Consider the following 7,113-nt stretch of genomic DNA (forward strand, 5'->3'; position numbering starts at 1 on the left):
ACCTCTAACCAATAAATGTTTCCTAAATATGCCATTCCTCTATAGACTGCAGGGCAAGGATCATCGCATGGAAATGTGTTTTTTGGGAACACCCTATTTACGATGTGGCCCATCAATTGGACGGTTTGGATCATCCTATGGTGTAAGTTATACAGTATACAATACTGTTTTTTTTTTTAATAGGGAGTGTAAGAAATATGTTTTTGGTTTGCAGACTTTGTCACAAAATTCTTATTAGAATATATATGGTGTAAGCCCATGTAGTGAAGTATTTTTTAATAAGCCGGTAGGGGTCCCTGCAAAACCCCAACTTACCTATCAAAAAATATAAAATTGTACTGAATATTTTACGGCCTACACCATAGGATGATCCAAACCGTCCAATTAATGGGCCACAATATAAATTGATTGTTCCCACAATATAAATTGATTGTTCCCAAAAAATAATTTCCAGATGATAATCCTTTGTTCACGCACGTGCAGTGCATGTGCGTTTTTACTAGTCCTCAAAAAGATTTAAATGAAAATATAACAGAAAGGGCAATTTTTTTCACCCTTTAGTTTTGGTACCTCCCACCCCTTCCTATGTCGAGACTCGAGAATGCTTTTGGGTCATTTTTTCAGCCCTTTGTATTCGGACCTTCCACCCCTTCCCTTCTAGACAGCACTTACCTTTCTCGCTCAACCAAATGTTAACAATCGTTTCAAAATTTGGATTCCGAAATAAGAGAAATTACATGATGAACGAGTGGATATGCTAGTATTCATAATCCTGCCCTTGATACTTCTGCCGTACAATGCATACGAGCATGTGTGCTTGTTCATTGTATAATTTCCTTCGAAACAAACCAGTGAAGCAAATATTTGGAAAATTCATAATAACAATTGGAAGGGTTGTACAAAATATTCTATCAATCCACATTTTTTCTAGGGAAATGATATTCCCCCCGACATTTTCAAGGTTTCTTTGTGAGAATGGATCACTGCTTGAGGATAAATTCACCCCCTCTATCTTTTTTCATTTCCCTTTTTCTATTTACAATTCATATATCTACTCTATATGCGCGGCTATCTATGCAAACATGTTTTGTTAATGAGATTAACTCACCTTGTTTATATGCTTTAACCAGCTCTCAAAGGCTATTAAAATACCCAAACAAGTCTCAACATCCAATCAAAGAAGTGTAAAACAATGTCGGTCGGCCCGTTATCAATACATGATGGCACAAATCTCGATAGCCTATATAGACAGAAATAATATTCGCATTACTATAAATAAACAACTTTTTTTTCAGAAAAAATCCTAATTCATCTCAAATTCGTATTGACTTAAGACTACCTTTCCTACAACAAATACACTAAGTTCCAAGGTGTGCGCTTGAAGTCACTTATCATCTTAAGCGATTAGTTACAAATAACTTAAATGCCTTGATCACTTCATATTTTGCTAATGCACTTGTGAGACAATTTTTAAACGTCAATTGCCGAGAAAAGAGATTGTATCCATCCTACAACTTTAGGAGCTTAAAAGACAATTAATTAAAAATTAAAATACGAACCCTATGATGGTCCCATCAATCCAGTAGGACTATTACTCAGTCAATAGTTAATTCAAAAAGTATTAGCTATTGTCCAAGGCTTGCATTGTTATGAGGATGAAAATTCAAGGTGAACGTGACTCTTCTGTACTTGAGACTAGCCAAGCGAATGAAGATGAGTACAAGAATGCCTATTGCTCTGTTTGGTTGCTCATTTTGGGGGGATTGTAGGAGTTTCAAATGCTTGAGATCTTCCAAAGATCTCCCCTAAGCATGTTTGGTTGTCATTTAAACCTTTGACCACTAGACAACTTCTAGACGTCATTATTGCTTTTTATCCTAGGTGGCTCCTACGTGGCGGAGATGCCCCCCCCCCCCCATAATTTTCTCCCCTTTTTTCACCAAAATGGAGAAATTTGTGTGGGGAATTAGGAGAAGATTCTTGTCTTATTCTTTTTCTCTCTTTCTCTCTCTTCCACCTTATATTTTGATAACGACACCCTACATCTTCCTCTAATTTTCTCATGCAACCAAACACTGCTCACAAATCTCCCTTCTAATCTTTTCCCCATCTTCCTTGCTTGTCTTTTTCTCTTTGACTTCTTCTTCTCCTAATCTCCCAGCTATCTACAAGCAACAAAACAGAGCATATAGGAAAGAAGAGGACTTTATTGAGGATAATCACGGCTTGGTGCTACCCACAACTATCACACCCCTCAAGGAGGAGTATTATGAGGTGTATCTAGCTTCTTTGGTATCCTGGAGCAACTTGCATATTTATAGTTCTTCACGGATGATTTGCATATTCTTGTTCCACCCACATTTCGTGCCATGGCCACGGGCATCGTGGGCATTAGAACAGACGGACATTACTATGTAGTTACCATCATAAACAGAGCATGGGGGGGCATCTATGTTTTTTACCATGGGAGACACACTACTTCGATGAGCTAGTAGGAAACTTGATAACGAGTTCCTCCAAGAACGGGAGTTTGATACAGCATCAATCCCCTTTCAATCACCAGGGACACCTAGCGCCAGCGTACATGGCAATCAAACCCTCTGGATTCTTCTGACGGCAAGTACATTAGCCTCCTTTTAGTCATTGATACACTGATGCTAGGTGTCCCTGGTGATCAAAAGGGGTGTAAATATCACTTTCCTTGTTTAATTGTTCATTTTTTAGAGTTTAGAGTCATTAATGGTCATTTTGCACAAAAGGGGTAATCTAGTCATTTGGTATTGTAATGGGCAGATATAAAGCCCTTAAGTCTTCATTTATGTAGTTTTCTTTTGGAGATTTGAATTTGTTTGAAGTTGGATTTGAGATTCCTTCTTGGAGGGAATCTTTTTGCTTGTGCAAAATTTTCTTTTGATTCTCATTTGGAGAAGAGAGTGGCAGGCTGAAATCATACCTTTTCTCTCATATTCTTTCTATCCTGTCCTCGTTTCATATAAGATTTATCAGATATTTGTTCATTCTTGCGTCTCCACGGAAGATTCGAAGCTTACTTAAAGAAAATCAAGGATCAAGGACAATGCAAATATATCCTTGATTGAGATCCTGTTGCAAGATCAATATGATTACATGGTGCTTTCAACTGAATTTTCTATGGAAATTCTCGTTCTGTATGTTATCTTCAATCCTTTAATTCGAAGTTCAGATGATGTGAAAAATTATATGCAAATGCTGCTCGAACTATGCAAGATCAGTGACTCCACGGCTTACTGTTTCCCTCATACACGAAAATAGCAAGATCTGTGGTACATATCTGAGTTTGTGGTGTGTTTTTCAGATCTGAAGCTCAAGAGGCTTCCTAACATGATTTCAGAAGTGTTCTTAATGTGATCAAATCAAATTCTGCTGAGTTTTAATTCAGATCAGTTCAAACTGAGAACACATGTCAGGAAAGTTCAGAATTCCGAACTTGCTGACATATAATGGTTAGCCAAATGCGAATAGGTTTTTCCTTTTTCCTTCCTCGAATCCTTACAAACCTGGAGCCAAAATCCCTGGCTCGAATCCTTTCAAAACTGTAGCCAAAATACCCTCCTGAGTTTTCCTCTCATCTAGATCTAGTAGATTTGTGAAAGGCTCTACAAAGATGTGTCTTGAGAGTAAAGATCCAACAACCATTCAAATCTCCGGATTTGTTTCTCAGCCCGGAAATTCTGCTACATTAGACCTATCGACTGATCTTGTAATTTCAAATTTCAATTAGAACTACTTCCGTAGGTTCATCAGAAATGTCGGGTTATTCTCTTCAAGCCCTAGGAGAATTAATTAAAAAAGAATCAAAAAATCAATCTAGCATTTTGAGAGATTTGTCTCAGATTTAACAAAACCAATACAAGCTCACGGTTTCTTCATGTTGTCGAATTTTCTATTTCCTGATCCTTTTGGAGTCCTGCAGATTACCTGAATGTAGAAGGACCATTTAGAGAAATACCCCACAACCCCCTGATCAAAATTCGCTCAGAACTGTAAAATCTTTTTTTTTAAGTTAAGAAGGATAACTGTAAAACCTTATTAGACAACACTGAGTGCTCTCAGGTTATATTCTGTCCTAAGTCCTACATAAAATGTGTTCTAGATTTGAGAATCCCACTCTAGGTTACTGAACTGCAATCTTTCAAGAATTTGGAATGAATTTTATCCGTTCTATTGATCCAACTCCGAATCGCTTATAACATAGTCGATTCATACAGCTGCTACCAGACGTTAGGTGTAGATTAATTCTAATCCGTTACACAAAGCATCAGTTGAACTACAGAGCTTCCCCTACAGCACTCGAGAGCATTGCTTCTACGAATTATACTTAGCATAGCATCAGTCGAAGTACAGGATCTTGATCATAAGCCAAACAGGCACCTTAGATCAAGGCAAATTACAAGTAAAAAGTGAATCCCGGGTACAAACACAATTTGTACATTCAATCTCCAAGGCAAAAAACACAATTTGTACATTCGTCACGATGACAAATTACAAGGAAAACATATTACTAATTTACAATGCAGTGCAGATTCCATGTCAATTTTTATTCTTAAAAGGTAAAGGACAGATTTTAACCCTGGCAATAACCGAGTATGCTATTGCTAAATTTCTTCCTATCACCTCGCCAGAACCAACAGTTGAGTGATCATTGTGAAAGCCTCATCCCAAGGAATGAGAATAGGTCCAATCTCACAGACTAACAAGCACACACCTGCAAAATAAAAAAAGAACAACAATGTTTACAGCAGACAACAAACGGTGTGACCTTGGCGAAGCACACCAATGGTTTTATTTTGGAATTAGCACTTTTGAGTTTTGACTTGTATTAATTAAACAATCTAGTGCTGTTATTTAACTCCAATCTCGTCGATAGATAAGAGAAGAAGCTGATGACAACACGCAATTTTGAGTTTTTTCAGCCTTCATGCCCACCAGGCATTTAGGGCAGAAGAATAGTTAAAACTCATGTGACAGAAAACAGCTTACAAACGGCAAATTATACAGCTGAATTGAAGAACATTTTTCCAAGATGAAAAACTAAGTACGGATAAAACTGAATTATATTTAAGCAAGAAATCTAATTTCACCATCATACAATCAACTTTCAACATAAAAGTTCTCATGTATGAAGGGTTTTCTTCAATCAATAGCCTCAGCTAGATCCATTGATGTCAAGTGAAATGTAGCTAGGCCAAGTAGGTTCACCCTGTAAACAGGGTCTTGGATTTACTACACCTCCAAATACATGGACATATCCTCATTGGCATTGACAAAGAGATAAAGAGTATTGGTGAAAAAACCTCTAAAGCTTTTAGTTCATAAGCAAGAATGATCCAATGATGTCATATGAATGTAAAAATAAAATGAAAAACAGTAATAAAGCTAGTGCTTCAGAAGGATCCAATGATGTCATATGAATGTAGTAGCTCCAAGTAGGTTCTCCCTGTAAAAACAGGGGCTTGAAGCCAGCTACACCTAAAAAACTTGGATGTATCATCACCAGCAGCTGAGAAAAAACTTGTTCTAAATCAATCTATGAAGATAAGAAATAACAATTACATTGGAAAAACAATTTTTTTTGGAAGGAAGGAAAAAAAAACCAATTTTGGAACCAAGCAATAGAAGATAAAAGAAGAAAAGTGTATATGATGTCACATATAAAATATGTTTTGGGGGATTGAGATACCCTTCCTTATCAACTTCCGATAGTTGAATCCCTAACTTAAATGGACAATTAATTTCAAATGTAAAGGAAAATCTTTTGCCTGGTGACTTTTGATTTAGACATTTAGTCACAGAAAGAAGGAACATGTATGTTTGATGTTTCTAGCAAATTTTAGATTAATTACAAAAAGCAGTATGAAAAACGGAAAATGGAACAATAACATGGAACCCAAATGAAAAAATGGCTCAGATTTATATCAGCGTTCTCAATCAAGAATTTTCTGAAGCAGAACTGGCATAGCTGTAAAAATCATCACCGCCAATTCACAAACATTGCAGAGAGAGAGAGAGAGAGAGAACCTAAAACAAGAATTGGAAAGAGAATTTCAAATGTTCAAATCAAGCTGAAAGTTAAACAGCAGTATCCTATATAAGAAAAAGTATGTGAGTGATTAGATTTGGCTCATATCAAGAAATTCAACCATCGTTTCTTTTATGCTTCATAGATCATTCTCAGAAGCGCGGATAAATATTTAATCATTGCCAATATCAGATGCAAATGTACTACTTTGAGATCTGAAAAATAAACGATCTTTTAAGAACCGAAATTTTAGGAATATGTTGGAAATCTTGGATATGGCGGAGAATTTTAGAGGCAAAGTCATAGGAAGAGAAAGCCCCCACGTGAAACCCACCGATTTCAATATTTGCCTCCATGACTAAGCTCTTTGTGCATTAAAATCGCAAAAGGCTAAAGGTGAGGAGAGGCAGTAAGATGCATAGAGAAATAAAAAAGAAGAGGGATGAGCAAAATATAGCCGTTACATTGACACAGATCAGCCATTGGAGAAATGATGCTAAACTGCAACACTGAACGGCGAATTGCTTTAGCACGAGCATTGGGGCTTTCATCTTCATCATCAAAAACTAGGAGAAGCCTGGGGTGCTCATGCAATACAGAATAAAATACAGTAACAGAAACCTTAGAAAGTATGAGGGAATCGTCGTTTGGACCCTCTGACGGGATCGAAACGATGCACAAATTATAGGGTAAAACACAGGAACCCAAGCATCTCTGACCCATAAAACCCTAAACCACCATAAACCCTACACGAGAAAGTATAAACGAGTACGAAGCATATATCAGAGAGACCATTAGGGCCCAAACGAGAAGGAAATCAAATGAGGCGTGAAGGAAGTGAGGGTAGCGCTTCGGTATTTATAGAACTCTAAGTCTGAACCCGTAACCCTAACCCTAAAAATGCCAGCTGGTTAGTTTCTATTTTTGTGATAATTTTGATAAGGATGAGTTTGTAATTACAGATATTGGAATGGGTTAATAGGTACCCTAGACAACTCTAAATCACACCATATCGATCCGACGAATCCTTAAATTTTCTAAGGTACCCTAGACAA

At 37.0% G+C, this 7,113-nt stretch overlaps 1 long non-coding RNA gene and 6 other non-coding genes across 7 annotated transcripts; all 7 read right to left on the reverse strand.

The window, feature by feature from the left end:
• Positions 1–4,342: 4,342 nt before the first annotated feature.
• On the reverse strand, positions 4,343–7,095 carry LOC143893004 (uncharacterized). Its single transcript, XR_013255677.1, has 2 exons — positions 6,523–7,095; positions 4,343–4,744 (listed from the first exon to the last, which is right to left on the reverse strand). It is a non-coding gene; the product is annotated as an uncharacterized LOC143893004 (long non-coding RNA).
• On the reverse strand, positions 4,868–4,973 carry LOC143847645 (small nucleolar RNA snoR97). The gene has a single exon (XR_013235170.1). It is a non-coding gene; the product is annotated as a small nucleolar RNA snoR97 (small nucleolar RNA).
• On the reverse strand, positions 5,183–5,298 carry LOC143847620 (small nucleolar RNA Z278). Its single transcript, XR_013235147.1, has one exon. It is a non-coding gene; the product is annotated as a small nucleolar RNA Z278 (small nucleolar RNA).
• Positions 5,421–5,537, reverse strand: LOC143847619 (small nucleolar RNA Z278). The gene has a single exon (XR_013235146.1). It is a non-coding gene; the product is annotated as a small nucleolar RNA Z278 (small nucleolar RNA).
• On the reverse strand, positions 5,937–6,022 carry LOC143847617 (small nucleolar RNA Z223). Its single transcript, XR_013235144.1, has one exon. It is a non-coding gene; the product is annotated as a small nucleolar RNA Z223 (small nucleolar RNA).
• Positions 6,157–6,243, reverse strand: LOC143847664 (small nucleolar RNA U36a). The gene has a single exon (XR_013235186.1). It is a non-coding gene; the product is annotated as a small nucleolar RNA U36a (small nucleolar RNA).
• Positions 6,508–6,652, reverse strand: LOC143847665 (small nucleolar RNA snoR134). Its single transcript, XR_013235187.1, has one exon. It is a non-coding gene; the product is annotated as a small nucleolar RNA snoR134 (small nucleolar RNA).
• Positions 7,096–7,113: the final 18 nt, after the last annotated feature.

Source organism: Tasmannia lanceolata, unplaced genomic scaffold (genome assembly GCF_043159265.1).
Source record: "Tasmannia lanceolata isolate RefF3 unplaced genomic scaffold, GAP_Taslan_0.1 ptg000015l, whole genome shotgun sequence".
Taxonomy (NCBI): Eukaryota; Viridiplantae; Streptophyta; class Magnoliopsida; order Canellales; family Winteraceae; genus Tasmannia; species Tasmannia lanceolata.